This window comes from Anas acuta, chromosome 5, assembly GCF_963932015.1.
Source record: "Anas acuta chromosome 5, bAnaAcu1.1, whole genome shotgun sequence".
NCBI classification, from domain to species: Eukaryota; Metazoa; Chordata; class Aves; order Anseriformes; family Anatidae; genus Anas; species Anas acuta.
The window spans coordinates 43,195,311-43,211,495 of NC_088983.1; the positions used below are offsets into that span (position 1 = coordinate 43,195,311).

A 16,185-nucleotide genomic window follows, 5' to 3' on the forward strand; every position below is an offset into this window, starting at 1 on the left:
TGTGTGTGTGTGTGTGTGTGTACACAATCACTTCTTGAGAGGGAAGAACAATCTGCTGTAAATATGCTACCTAGGCAGTGAAATTTTGCCTACAGGATCTGTCTTATTTTCCTTTGTGGCTTGTCTTAGTCTATTTTGTTCTATTTGACTGTGTATTTACTGGTTTTGTTTTGTATTGGTTTGGTTTGGTTTGGTTGTTTTTTGTGTGTGTGTAGTTTTTTTCCTCCCCAGAGGTATTTGATAGTACACCTCAAAACAGCTTGCTGCTTCACTACCCAGGACTTTACAGAAGATGTCACCATAAAGAACATCATAGGCTCTCCTATTGAACACATATACACACAAGCTCACAGATCATGGTAGAGGAGTGTGGGTTCCCTTTATTAGCAAGAATGTTAGTCCACATTCTACAGAAATTACAATTAAATAAATAAATCTCTCTAGAATGGTTGTTTGCAGTCTGTGGTCTTCAGCTGACCAGTCATCTATGAAGTAGATACTCTGAAGCAATTTAGAATATCCCCAGTCACCAACCTGACAATATGGTTTGTACACAAAGAAGAAATACATCTCAAGAAATACATCTCTATTGCTCAAAAAGGTTTCCTACATTTTGCTGTATAGCATGTCCACAGATCTTAAAGAGTCATTTGTAAATTTTTACACTGTATATTTATTTTTTATCTAATGAAGTCACATTCAAGCCTTAAGTTGAATTAATGCTAATTTAGTAATCAACTGGGATGAATTAATTCAATTGAACAGTGTTTTTTTAGAAAAATCATTCACATAAGGACAAACCACATCTTCTGAAGTTAAGACCTGAAACTTTTAAAAACAAGACACAGATCTTGCCAGGAGTGTTACTTCGGATAAGAAAAGAAAGTTCAAATAATAGTTGCAGCTTCCAGGTTCAAGAAGTCATCTGTCATTTCTACTATACATTTCAGAATTTCTTCTTCCCAGCTTGGGAAGAATTGCTGCTTCCCAGAGTGGTAATTCTTCTCTGCTAGAACCTAGTACTAGATTGCTAAAAAATAAAAATAAATAAATAAAAAAAATCCATCTGAGTGCAAAGGCATTTGATGGTGAGGAAAAAAGCCTACACAATCCCACAGCTTTTAAATAATACTAATCTTTTGCTGTCATGTTTGCCCCCTGCATACTGTTAGACCATCAACCACTGCTTGCTTATAATGGAAACAATTTGGACAAGTGCTTATCATTATCAAACAAGCACTTATCATTATTAATTTAGATTAAATGCTTAGAAGCAATATGCTATAAACATGTCTGTGATTATGTGTTCTCATTTTTGATTTATTGCACTAATTTACCAATTTCACGTTTATTTACTTCAGAAGTAAGTAGAATTATAGATCTATGCATTCAGCAGGTACAGAGGAAGAATTCAAGCCTTTGAGGTGGCTTGTTCAGGGAATAACTGTTCTGAATTTTTTCACAGGTACTTCAAACATTACAGGTAGTGCTATAATCACGTGTAGGTGTAAGTATCCTGTGTAAGGATCCTTATGCAATATTCTTATGAGCAGAAGTCTCAGTGGTTTGCAGCAGTAGGCCTCAATAGTTCAAAAGGTATGGCATCTGCACTGTTCAATGTAGAAACAACAGAAGTGACATCTTTAATTTTTTTTTTTAGAAGGAAAATAGGCCTAACTGTGGAATATTTGGGAAAGTACACCTCATACCAATTCACCTAGACATTTCGTCATCCTTTCACTTTCACTTTGATGCACATAACCACATAACCATTTAGATTAAAAAAAAAAAAAGTTTACAATATAAAATCCAAAGGTAAAAATACTGTGTGTGCTTAGTCAAGGCATTTCCAAATTCATAATGTTTATGTCCTATCACATTCAATATCCTAAAGAATTGCAAAGTATGCTAGCCCATGCATTTCCATATCAATTAACAACATAGAACTTTGGCCTCATACTTTAGATAGTAGAAATTATAAATTGCTAATACAGGTAACAGAGTATAATTGGAACACTCCTTGGTGTGAAATGGTGATGTCTTCTTTTTTAGTCCCTTGTACCTGTAAATCATTCCAGATAACACATCTTAAAACTGAAGTGACAGGACTGACGAACGATTTCACACAGACTTAGTGTAACTCTTCACACTATATTCCATTGAGTGTTGCAATATATGTCAATTAATATTGTTTCTTTACCTTACAATAGTTTGAACACATTTTGTTCCTTCCAAATTATTTTCAGAATTGTCATTTAATAAAAATAAAAATCTGAGAAAATCAATTGTCTCTTATGTCTTTAGCATCAGATAGCAACTTACTAAGGTGTCATTTCTGAGATTTTTCAAAATGGTATTTCTATAATAAGTATGATAAAAAGGACAGGTTGGTTCATGCTAATTTTTCAAGAAGTCTATTGTAGCACTTAAAAGGACTTGTTTTTCTTTTCTCTTAGTATATGTTTAAGTATTTTATATAATCCTTTCAATTTTTTTTTTTTTAACTTCAAACTGATAGTCACTAACTGCTGTAAAAGCATTGGTAATTCATGCTTTGCTAATCTGAACGCTCCATAATTGGCACATAAAAATTCTCAGCAAAGGCTTAATAGCTGAGGGTTGCAATGAGGTCTCTTCTTACCCAGATTCCCTTCTCTTAAAAGATAAATGACAAGAACAGCTATTCTGAAAAGCAGGATTCTAAAAAATATAATTCATGTTATTAAATAACAGTTACCCACTGAAATTAAATGACATTTTATAATGTATTATTTATTTACTTGCTAATTTGCAAGACTCATACATTTTCTCCTCATTTTCACAGCCTAAAAGAACAGGCCAGTATGAGACAGGCAGAATATTTAAACTCTATGTAAGACCTTTAAACAGTACTGAAGTAGAACAGTGTCTTCTGATAACTCTGTAAGAGTTATCATAACTCTGTAAGAATTATCAGAAGAGTAACTAGTAAGTTAACTTCACTAGAAATACATATGAGTTACATTTCATGCCATGTAATTACTTGTTCTTAAGATCATCTCAGGTATTCTCTCCGGTTGTTCTTTTTGAAAACTGAATTTAGGATCCCATATATTTGTGTCAGAAAAAGTCACATTATGTAACGCTTAGTTATTAGAAGTGAATTCTAAGGGCAGCTAGGTAAATGATAAAAAAAAAAAAAAAAGAGAGAGTGAGAGAGAGAGATAGAAGTGGATTGAATCAGAATAGATTCCAGGAATATTTTAAGTGAGGATATTTAGATATTCCCGGACTACAGTAACAAAAAGAAAATCAGGAGCAAAGGTTTGGACTGAGCACCACCTTCAAAAGAAAACAGTAGAACTCTAACTCAAGCTATTGGCAGAATCTATGGACTTTAATATGCAGCATCAATCCTTGAGGCATATGGTCCGCATATTAAGTTTCACCATCTTCTCTGTCCATACTGTTACAGTGCATTTTGAGATGCTCAGAAGGTGCATGTGGCTTATGAATTAAACCACAATGGCATAATAAATAACAACATAGAGGAAAACCAGCACATTAATTACATAATACAATTTAACAAATGAATATATCATAAAAGAGCGCTGATAAGATTTCTATATTAGCTCATTTGAAAATATATTTAACAGGTAATGAATAGGTATCAGTTCTTATTTTGCTGTTTCTACATTTTTTATTATTTAAAGCATTAAATATTCAAAAATGAGCACATATATATATATATATTTGTGATGAGCAATTGACTGACTTCATAAATCATAAATTATGAAATGTCATTTCCTATTTTTTCTACTTACAAGCTTGGTTAGCACTGCTTATATGTTTATATAAAAATAACATTTCTTTGAACAAAAATACTATTAATTCTATTGACTTACCATTTTTGCAGCTGTCAATGACACTGACTTGCACTACAGCTTTGATTTTTCAGGCTCTCACATTTCTAATGATAACCAGAGGGACTAATTTGAGTAACACTTTTAAATCAAAGGAAACATACATTGCTAAGTAAGCAATTAATAGATATACTCTCTTCCTATAATACAAAGGACAAATATAGTGGTAGCTATTCTAAAACTACTCAACATGAAGAAATAACAGATATTATGGTATTTAAATAGTTTTAGCAAGTATTTTAAAATGTATTTTTCTGCAATTGTGGCACAAATAGTAAAAGTTTGAATAATTATTTAAAGAGAAAATGTTACAACACTAAAATAATATGATAATAATGAATATAGATATAATATTAAATGTTAATGTACATTATTTTCATAAAAACACGTTGCATAAAATAAAATTTTATATTCATCTCATCTTAATCCTTGATATAATTTCAACATCTCTCTATATCTGTGTCTTTTTTAACACAAACTCTGAAAACCAAGAAAATGAAAAGCTAAATTCTTAGTATTGTTTTCATTGTTTTATTTCATGTGGAAGTACACATTTTCTGTACAGATTTTATTTCCTCCCTAGTCAGGAGTAGATGATTGTTAATGTTTTATTGCAAGTATCTGTGCACAGGAGGGTTGCTATTGCTAAGGGGTCAGTGGAAAGCTGGAATCCCTTGAACAACAGAATTAAGGGTGCAGAAAGTTCCATAATACCTTTAATTTTGATGACAGATGAGTCCTTATCCTATCAAGTCCATACAACACTGACAATATGGGCTAATATCTATTTCTGGTATCCAATTAACCACAGAACTGTAAGAACCGTAAGAGAGAACATTATATTTACAATGATAGCTGTTTAATTCCATCTTAGAACAGCTCAATATTTGGTCTTGAGAGTGCTGCCAATCAAATATAAAAAAGGCTGCCTTCAAGACAGCTGGGTACCATTTCTAAAGAGACTAAAAGAAAACACCGTAAATACTGTTATCAAAATAGACGACTATGCTCTACTCCCTGTGAGAAGAAAATTTTGACGGAATAATCTTTGTCACAGCTCTTGGCTGAGACTGGAAGAAGAGTCACTATGTTTGGTCCATAAAATTTAGTGCTTAGTGGGATGCAGAAATCACCTGTTCTTAAAATTACAGAGCTTTGACCAAGGTTCTTCTGATTTGCTAAGAAGGTGTGGTTGTTCCTCAGCAGCAGCTCACAGAGGCCCCTGTCTGTAAATAGGCAGCATTTGCACTCTCTTCTACCCTGTGTTTTCCCAAACAAGCTTGTTTGGGGTAGGAAGGCACTTAAACCATCTTCCAGGGCTTCCAAGAAAGGAAGTGGAGACTTTTAATTGTATTCAAAATGTACCAGTCAAGCTGAAGGTATAGTACAAAAATCCCAAGTTTCTCATCACAAACGCAGAATACATCTTGTTATTAATCTGAATATAAACAAATATTTCTGAGATGATTGTTGTTAGAGACAGCAATCTGTAAGGGAGATGACTGTGAATATGCTGCCTGACCCACACAAAAATTCTGTGTGAAAACTACAGAACTCTATCTGGTTTGTCTGAAATGAAGAGATGTCTATGTAATTGCCATTGCCTTCTTTTAAAGTCTTTGAAATGGAAACATACAAATCCTTAATTTTTACAAATGACGTTTCTTTTCATAAAGCACAATATTAATATTTTCATTTTTTTCCACTCATTACCTCCTCCCAAATATTTTCCACCTTGAAATTTTGTTCAAGTTATACACTTTAAAATTACAAGCAATTTTTATGTACTTAATCTTCCATATTAAACAAGTGGAATTTAAATTCTCGTTTCCTTGATGTTCTGTTTTATGTTAAACAAATTGAGGATTATGCATTGATGGTATAAATATACATATAATCACTTCTTTAATTATGCATATGATTGCTGCCTAACTTCGTAATACATTCCTACAGAATACATTCCTGTAGAACTAAAAGAGTTTAATTTTCAAAATGTTTTTCACAATATTAATTTTCTTTAATTTCAGAGCATTATATTAAGCATATTTAAGAAAAGCTCTTTAATGGCCTTGACATTTACTTATCTACATATTTATTATTTTTTCTGTTTTCTTTAATGTTCTTATAATGAAAGTTTTTTAAAGCTGTTTGAAGGATAGAAATGTAATCTAGAAATAGTATTTAACATGCAGTTCATCTTCTATAACTACTGGAAAAGGGAACTTGCAGGGATATCATGATTGTTTCTTCATATCACAATAAAAAGATTTAATACTTCAGCACTGTGAGCCTGACCAGGCTAAGGTTTACGTTACAAAATCAGTTCTCACTTGTGTTGTATCCCAACAGTATTTCTTCAAGATAATCGTTTATGAATGTGTTTGGCAAAACATGTAATAGTAAATAAAACTGGGTTAAACCCAAATGTACACATATATGCATATATAAGATTAAACAGATATTCTGTTCAAAAAAAATTAACAGTCTCCATTTGATCCTAGAAGCACAGAAAAGCACCCTCAGCTTTTCACATGTGACAAAGGCCACTGCCAGTGGGCATGCTACATTTCTGCTCAGTGCAGCTGTGAACTGAACTCAGCTGTTTTCTGCCTGGGAAGCTCACGCGACCCAGTAACATGGGGCAATGTGTGTTTCCAGTTTCTGAGTGTTATGTGGAAGGGCTGTGCCTTGGCAGGACAGCACCTGCTGCCAGGTGCAGCAGGAGGGCAGGAGCGGAGTCCTGTGGAAGCCCGCAGTAAGGGAAGGTCTTTGGGCCTCCTGCTGCAGTGAGCTGGAGGCTCTGGAAAGGAAGCAGGCCCTGAGGAAGAGGATTTGGTTATGGAGCTGCAGAGACAACTGATATTAAGGTAGGCTTGACAGCCTGGGTGCTAAGCTGACTTTACAGTGGGGAGCGGTTTTTAATCCGAAGCTTTCATGGAACGGGGAAAACCTTGAAAAGAGAAATGGTGAATCTTAACTGACCCCGTCTCAGTTAAGGTATATTGGACAATAAATATGAGCCTGCTGTGACTTGCAGGTACTAAGCTCTGCTGCAGGACACTGTTAGCACCAGAAGGAAGACATGGGCAGGCAGGACTGGAAGACAGAGCTGGCAGCTGGCAGTATGTTGGCTAGGGTGCTGGGAGGTGAGGTGCCTGGCTGAGCTGCCTGCTGGCTGCTGCTGCATGGGCAGCCCTGTTTCCTCCCCTTCTCCTGGCTGTGCGCTTCCCCTGCTTCTGCCTTGTTGGTGCTTCTCAGACCTCTCTGAGCCAATTCAGTTAATTAAACCATTGGCAAACTAAACCAACCAAAAAAGCAAATAGCTTTCCACTGGATTAGTGGGTCAGTTTACTAAGGGGTCAGGTACGTGCCAGAGCTGGAATGCAAGGAAGAGGAGAATGGGACTGCTCCTTTCAGCATCAGAAAGCTGTTAAGTCTGCTCAGTTGCTCCTGAAGCACAGGACAAACGTCCCTTTGGACGCTGGTGTGACAATGCAGATAAGGCAATCAAAAGGCTAACCCCTGCTGAAAGGGATGTTCCTACTTCCTTCCTCCCAAGCTTTGCATTGTGCTTCTTCTGGTGCTAATGCGTATTTAATCCTACCACCAACTAGTTTAGGGGAGATTATTGCATTCTTTTGTTTGTTGGGGTGGCTTTCTAACCTGCTTGCTATGGGGTCAGATGGTGGTAGGGAAGCAGTGGGAATGCATGGCTGGACTTCCTCATACCATGTCAGTTAGCCTTTGAATTGTCTTAACTGCTTTGTTAGGCTGCACTCTGTGGTTCTGTTGGCTAATTATTGGGAGCAGTTGAACCCTGGAGAAACATGAAAGCAAAGCGCACAGGCCCTGCAGGCTTAAAGAGGCTGTTAGTGGGTAGGTGCTGACAACTGATTAAGACTTAGATGGTTCTCCAGCCAAGCTGAGGAGTTTCAGGTGAGAAAAACTCATCTGGGTGACTGAATACTAGAAGAAAGAGGTCACACAGTAGTAGTGACATCTGCTGTAGTGGATAAGACTGGCTTCACTGCTAGCCAGCAGTTGCATGGTAGCAATAGCTCACTTAAGAATTAACAGGTGTTATGGAAGTATGATTGGGAAAACAGCATAGTAAAAATGTGTTACACCTGCATATGAGCCCACTAGAAACCCAATGACAGGAGTCCCAAACCTCAGTGCATTTCAGCAATAATGAAACTTGCAAACAAGGGTTATCAGTGAAATTATCATATGTTTTACCTATGTTGAAGTGATTGTGGAAATACAGCACAATAGCTGGGAATATCTTTCGGATTTAGAGCTAACTCCAGAGTGCTCTTCAGTCAAGACATCTATGTTTGAATTATTTGACTATAAAAGAAGAAAAGCCGCAGGCATTTTTAATTTATTGCATTCAGAGATTCAAGGGGGACATGAATAGTGTTGAGCTTATGTTTACTCAAGTTCTGGTTGGGGGTTATTTTTTGTTGTTGTTTTGTTTTTAACCAGAAAAAAACAGTTTGTTGTGACAGGCTCACACCTTGTCTCACAAAACCAGGGATAAATTCATAAAACTTTATGGACTAGTCTTTCTCAGACACATATTCCGCTTCTAAGAGGACCTTACTTATTTTCTGTGAGGACTTTTCTCCTTTGATCTTCTACTGCAGCATATCCCTGGAAGCTTCTGTCAGTAAGTGACCTTGTTGTCCGTAAACTGTTGTGTCTTTGATGGACTGAGTACATTCAGTTACTCATCCTGACCATGCAATAATGGGCAAACTTACAGAATTGGATGTATATAACACATGGAATAAATGTGATCTTGAGTGTCTTTTTATCAGAGCATCAGAGAAGCCTCTGCCATTTGCTTATAAAACACTCTTATGAGTGATTCTAATGGTGGATGACATTTCAGAAAATGTCATGTAAGGCTATAGATTACAATATGCAAATTTTTCACTTGATAAGTTACTATGGGACTGAGTGGCTCTCCATGTCTAATTTGTGACAGTGAACCCTTAGCAATATAGCTAACATTAGAAATAGAAGGATTACAGAAACACAAGGTACAGAAATTTCAAGTCTTTCCAAAACTACTGTGACAATGCAGGCTGTGAAATAAGTTACTGGAGAGCATGGTGATTGCCCGTGTTTCAGCAAAGATTTGGCTATTAAAACATATCAAATGACTTAAAATATGCACCTAGGACTTCCATCTGATGACTATCAGCACTTTCTTTCATTCAGACCTAAAATATATTAGTATTTCATGGATAGATGTTATGTTTGGTCACTTATTTAAGCACAGTTTGGTTTACCTTTTAAATATATTTGCCACAAAATAAAGCTGATTTCTTTCAAAAAAAAAAAAAAGAGAGAAAAAATGTCATTGCTATTTTCATGGTAGTAAAGTGTTTGCATACATTATCTCTGAATCACTAGGGAAATCCTAGGTGAAATAATTCACATGCTGGAAGTTAGAAAACAGTAAGGCTGCTGTGGAGAGGGAAGCAAAAAAAGAGAACCATAAGGTTTCAAATGAAAGTATTGGATGAAAAATAAATGCATCTTGGAAGATGAATATATGGTTTTTGGACTTCATATTCAAATTATGTGAATCATTGTTTTTCAGGTTAACATTCAAAAATTCAAATTCAATGATTATATAAGTATATGGTATATGATTAGAATTTTCTTACACACACACACACACACACAAAGTGTTTTGGAAAAGAGTTGACTATTTATTAAGACTTCCAGAATGTTTTGTTTCTGAGCGCTTGCAGCATAACCAGAATGAAGGACTTGATTCTGTTGCAGGAAGAGATACTTCCTCTTCTGCTTGGTAGCCCAGTAATGCTATCACTTCTGAAATGAAGAATGTCTGATAAAATTCCTCTAAGAGGATACTAGCTGTAGTTCTTGAAAGTGATAGAGACTTGGATTCTCATTTCAGGGCCAGCAAATGTCTGTCTACACAACTTCCCAAAGAAAAGATTGACAGGTATTCAGGACACCTCTCTGGTCTGATAACTTAGGTAGTCTGTCCCCTGAGGCCTGTTGTCTTTCAGACTTACCACTCTGAACAGTGGTCTGTTTAACTGTGTGTTTTCCATTTCTAAAGAGAGAACTTGGCTGGGAAGGGGAGAAGGTTTGGAGGGAGGAGCGTGAATATGAGGAAGCTCTTCTGTCTTTTGTGGTGAAGCCGTACTCTTTTTTGAAAGCACATGTTGAAGCTGGGCCTAGAATCTAGAATAGCCATTTCAACTTCTTTCTTAACAGCTTATGACAGTAGGGGAAAAAGTCATTTTCCATGTCTCTTGGTTTTCAATCTAGGCCCTAATTTCTAGACCCTAAAGTAGTGAATCAGACCATTGCAATACGTTTTCTCACTGTTATTCTGGATGAAGCTATTAATAAACCACATGGAGCTTTGTCTCACTACCATAAAACAGTCCCATGGTGTAACTGACACTCGATATTTCAACAAAATCATAGTGCTATACATCAGTAAACAGTCTATAAGCTGAGCTACCAATTTTGGTGGGTGCCCTAGAAAGGCTGATGTCCAGTAAGTTCAGCTGTTTCCCTGTGAAGAGTTGTTGGCTCTTTCTGGGACCAAAGCTTACACTAAAATTGAATGGCAGAGAGCCTTCTGTTAATTTAATTACAAGTTGCTATGGAGTATCTATGGATTGTCTTTTTGAGTAGGTGGTCATACTAAAAATGGTGTTATTTGTATGCATTTCTTTTAAATGCAAACCTACCTATGAATGAATGCTTTCCTCAGTCTGACAATTTGAATATTTCAACAAGACTTCTAGTTTGAAATGGAATTAACTTATACACTTTGTTCTATCATATTCAGAATACCTTGCCTGTAATTTTTCTTAAAAGTCATAGAATGGTTTGGGTTTGAAAGGACCCTTAAGGATCATCTAATTCCAACCCACCTGCCATAAGTCAGAGACACCGCACACCAGACCAGGCTGACCAAAGCCCCATCCAGCCTAGCCTAGAACACTTCCAGGGATGGGGCATCCCCAATCTTTCTGGGCAACCTGTTCCAGTGGCTCACCACCTTCTGAGTGAAGAATTTTGCCCTAACATGTAAACTAAATCTAACCTCTTTTAGTTTAAAACAATTCTCTCTTGTCCTATCACTATCTGCACATGTAAAAAGTTGCTCTTCTCCTTTAAGCACTGAAAGGCTACCATAAGGTCTCTGTGGAACCTTGTCTTCTTCAAGCTAAACAGCCCCAGTTCTCTCAGCCTTTCTTTACAGGAGATGTGCTCCAGCCCTCTGATCAGATTCATGGCCCTCCTCTGGACCCGCTCTAACAGATCGACATCCTTCTTTTGCAGGGAGCCCCAGACCCAGATCACAGAATTTCTAGGTTGGAAGAGACCTCAAGATCATCGAGTCCAACCTCTGACCTAACGCTAACAGTCCCCACTAAACCATATCCCTAAGCTCTACATCTAAACGTCTTTTAAAGACTTCCAGGGATGGTGACTCCACCACTTCCCTGGGCAGCCTGTTCCAATGTCTAACAACCCTTTTGGTAAAGAAGTTCTTCTTAAGATCCAGCCTAAAACTCCTCTGGTGCAACTTAAGCCCATTCCCCCTCGTCCTGTCACCAGGCACGTGGGAGAACAGACCAACCCCCACCTCGCTACAGCCTCCTTTAAGGTACCTGTAGAGAACGATAAGGTCGCCCCTGAGCCTCCTTTTCTCCAGGCTGAACAAGCCCAGCTCCCTCATCCGCTCCTTGTAGGACTTGTTCTCCAGACCCCTCACCAGCTTCGTCACCCTTCTCTGGACTCGTTCAAGCACCTCCATGTCCTTCTTGTAGCGAGGGGCCCAAAACTGAACACAGTACTCGAGGTGCGGCCTCACCAGAGCCGAGTACAGGGGGACAATCACCTCCCTAGCCCGGCTGGCCACACTGTTTCTTATGCAAGCCAGGATGCCGTTGGCCTTCTTGGCCACCTGAGCACACTGCTGGCTCATATTCAGCCGACTGTCCACCATCACTCCCAGGTCCTTCTCTGCCTGGCAGCTCTCCAACCACTCATCTCCCAGCCTGTAGCTCTGCTTGGGGTTATTGTGCCCCAGGTGCAGGACCCGGCACTTAGATGCAGCACTCCAGGTGGGGCCTCACAAGGGCAGAGCAGAGGGGGACTCCATTGCCCTGCTGGACACCCATCTGTTGATGCAGGCCAGGATGCAGTTGACTGCCTGGGCTGCAAGCACGCGCTGCAAGCTCACGTCAAGCTTTTTGTCCACCAGAGCCCTCAAGTCCTTCTCCACAGGGCTGTTCTCAATGAGTTCTTCTCCCAGTCTGTGCTCATGTCGGGCAGTGCCCTGATTCAGGTGCAGCACCTTGCATTTGGCCTTGTTGAACCTCATTAGGTTCATGTGGGCCCACTTACCAAGCTTGTCCAGGTCCCTTAGGATGGTATCCCTTACTTCTGTTGTATCAACTGCACCAATCAGCTTGGTGTAATCTACAAATAAAGTTTTTAAAAGTTGTCTAAGAGAATCAAGCTTTTCAAAAGGCATTTTGATGTTTTGGGGGTGAAGTGACTGTGGCAGCCAAATAATTTTCACTATCTGTACCTGAATGATTGATATGGACAGTCATGGAAAACACCTACCTCAATGAATTTTTATCAGAAAATTAATTATTGGGGAAAAAACCCACCGGTTTATTTCTCATTTTCGTTATATAAAAAGCCAGATTCCTATGTGTTCATTATGCTCGTATGTATATTTCATTTTTATAGTTCAATTTTTATTCCGATGTGTCATTACTGGGAAAAATATTTGGCTAATTAAGAGTACCCTATAGGGTAATTTTTCATCAGGTGGATACTTTATTTGTTATAATTATTGTGCTGGATGCATTTGTTGTACTAAAATTAGGTGTACATATTACTTATGTATATTTCATTTTAAGAGAGGACATGATTGCAATTTGTTTAGGTTTCATAAATGTTTTATATGCAGTAGTACTTGTAAATGCTTCCACTCTCTTAGGATGTTTTCTCTTGTCCTAGAAATCGCAGCAACTTGTCAATTGCTTGCAAAAATCATGTTGAAGTTCACTTGTAATTAAATTTTTTACTATAATTCTGCAAAATAGTGAGGTGTTAACTTATATTTGCGTTCTCAAGTCAGTTTTTATTTGCTTGTATGAAGGAGAAATTACTCTTGTCTATGAATGAATTTACTTCAAGTAGCCACTTACATGTGTAAACTTAATTGTTTTGTACATAGAAAGCAGTGAAGAATGCCAGCCTTCATACTTGAATGGCAGTGCTAAAACTGTTTGACATTGAAGTGGTCACTTAAACTGAGCATAAAAAGCTGTATGGAGGTGTCAATTCAGTCAAACAATCAACCACTTGCTTAACTTCCAGCAAGTATTAGTAATTTTCTCTGTTCAGTAAATATGAGCTTACTGGAAGATTTTAATAGGATTGAAGATTAGTTATGCTCTAAATAGTCTACAAGGAGAAGCAGATCAGAAATGTACTTACTTGCATGATGAGTTTGTCTATGGAAAGATTCTCATATCAGTAGATGATAGTTTTGTAAATGTTATAAAAATACACATATTATAAATGAATATAATAATGAAATGAGTTAAATAATTGAATGATGGAATGGAAAGTGAATGTTAAGATACACGGAGAAATGTTTATACAGCCCATACTTAATGCAGTTGTATAAGTCACACTAATTGACTGTCTTGTAAGAGATCACAATGAATATCCTTAAAAGAGCTTTAACCCTTTTCTAAAGGCCTGAAGTACTTGAACACTGTTCCATCCCATGCCATATGCATCCCTAAAACTCCCAAACCACAGCTCGATATTTTGGCTTACAAATGAAGGCAGCCTACTGCAGTGGTTTCTTGAGCCAATAGGCAATCTCATGCCTCTGCCAGACCTTCTGTCCCATTCTCCACAGCTGTATAACCTCTTGATTTCTGGATCGGATCGAGCAATGGAGGCAGCATAGGGAAGATGAAGTGTGTACCTCTTTCAATGACCAAAATGAATTAAAAACAAACCCACCACCATTAGAGCAGCTAATAAAAGTACCAGAAGATGTCCAAATCATAACTTTTAAGGCTTGGGGAAACAACATCAGTTGACTACCTCATGTTTGAAGCCTTTGTGCTCTCTTGCTGCAGAGCTCAGTCTGCAAACTGCAGGGTTGCATGGCTGTATGATGCTTCAGACTCTGGAAGCATTAAGATGTATTATAGATCAGAAATCCCAGCTTTTCAGACGAGTCTGGAAATGATAATGTTGACATCTTAAAATAAGGCAGAGGATTTTAGGGCTCTCCCTGAAGACTGAGAGAGCAAGCTTCTCCTCTTTTACAGAAAAACTAATCATAAACACTTTCATTTCTCTTAAATGGAAGGTTTTAAGAACGAACTTTCTACAGGGAATTCCAAAATGTTTTTCTGATTTGTAATGAAAAGATGTTTAGATTTTCTCAGCAACAATGATTCTAGGTCTGTGTGTTGTCTGTGGCCGTATCTATCTCAACACCAAATGTGGAACAGTGCCAGGCATGAAGCTGCTCCTCCAGGCATGAAGCTGCTCCTCTGAGTTTTACCATCCCTTTTTCCCCCATAGTCCAGTTTGCAATGGAACCTCTAGTCTTGTGAGCCAACTTTGAGCTCAGTCTCTCCATATTTACTGCTAAAAAAAAGAGACTTGACAGAACAAATCTGAAGACAACAGTGTATGAGAATTTTCTAATGCTTAAACTAAATGCTTCTCCACCTCTTGAATAGAAAAGTTTACACAGCTAGTATTCTTTGAGATACTAGAAAATGTTAAAGAAAGCTTGAGGTCCAGAGGTCTGAGAAATGCTATTCCATTGAAAGTAGTAAAAATATGTGTTAAATGAAGTTTCTGCTATTATAAAACACTTTATAAGAATGCAACCCTGAGTATATCTTAACTCTAGTGTTTGACTTTAAATTCCACTTTGTGCCATTATTACTATTTTTTGTACTTGCTAGGAAAATCTGTTTATATTACTTCTGTAGCCTCAATTGTATTTTAAGGAAAGGTTCTAAATTTAAAATGAACAATCAGTTGAGTCTGTATTAAAAAAATTGCAAATGTGCTACTGTATGTCCACCTGCAAACTGCTCTTTCTCAATACACTAAAATCTAGGGGCCTAAATTATTGCCATCATATTGTCAAATGCCATCATCGTTTGTACTGGAGAAGCTTTTTGTCTGATGAACCTAGCAGTGTAATGGTTTGCATAAGACTGTTGTTGTTGAAATGTAGTAGGCTTGATTATGTTTCAGGTGTAAGCTCTCTGTGCCAAGAAAGTATACAAGTGAATCTGTCAGTTCTGTCTGTTGCCTTGGAGCTATTTAGAAGATTCAGTTGCGTATACCCTTGAGTGCCATTTCTATGAATATGAAAACAGTTAATGTCAGTAGATGGTGCTCAAGAGTACAGAGCGTAGTTTCTAGGTTTTTGTGAAGCTGGTTTAGCTTTTGCTCTGGGCAGAAAATGGCTTCCTTTGCACAGTACTCTTAGAAATGTCCCCACACTTCATTTACTTAAAATTCTTTCTGTGAATATTTCTGCTTTCAAGGGGGCTTGCTGAATGCTTTTAGTCTAATTGGGTTGTAAGTCCAGTTTGTTTGTTGTGTACATGTATTGCGCCCCAAATGGAACCCTATATTTGGAGATGCAGCATAATACTAAAGCAAAGCTAGCTTTACTGAATTTGATTAGGTGATACGTGTTGATGAAAATTAATTTTCCATTGAAAAACCAGTAGGTAGAGGTCTAAGTGCAGGTGGTTTGTTTTCCTCCCATGCCTTGAGGTCTCCTATTAAATTGTGGTCAGCGGTACCTAATCTAACAATTTACTACACTTCAGAAATATATTTCTACAATAATGGAGATAAATATAGTATGAGAATCCAAAGAAGAATATTCCTATGGTGTACTAATGGACTAAAAATGAGGGTTAGGGGCTGGATGAACTCACTAGAAAATAATAGGTGTTAGTACTTGATACTCTTTGCCACAGCACATGCAATGAAATTTGCATTGGACATTTCAAAAAACAAACAAACAAACAAACAAAAAAATTAAAACAACAACAACAAAAACCACAGAACTATTAATGGAGAGTATTTTGTTTAAAATAGAATTTTAGTGATGTCTTTTAGTGGTTCCAGTATTAGCTCATATTATATGGTCTTTCCATATGTCATGCCCCATAGAATTAATACATGAACA

The 16,185-nt window shown here is 37.4% G+C and overlaps 2 long non-coding RNA genes across 2 annotated transcripts in view; both read left to right on the plus strand.

The window, feature by feature from the left end:
• Nucleotides 1-16,185, plus strand: part of LOC137857648 (uncharacterized) — a 695,515-nt gene that overhangs the window by 126,179 nt on the left and 553,151 nt on the right. The window lies entirely within an intron of this gene.
• The window catches only part of LOC137858186 (uncharacterized), a 29,453-nt gene continuing 19,815 nt past the window's right edge, over nucleotides 6,548-16,185 (plus strand). Inside the window, exon 1 of the long non-coding RNA XR_011097557.1 lies at nucleotides 6,548-6,769. This is a non-coding gene — a long non-coding RNA (uncharacterized lncRNA). The remainder of the gene's footprint in view (nucleotides 6,770-16,185) is intronic.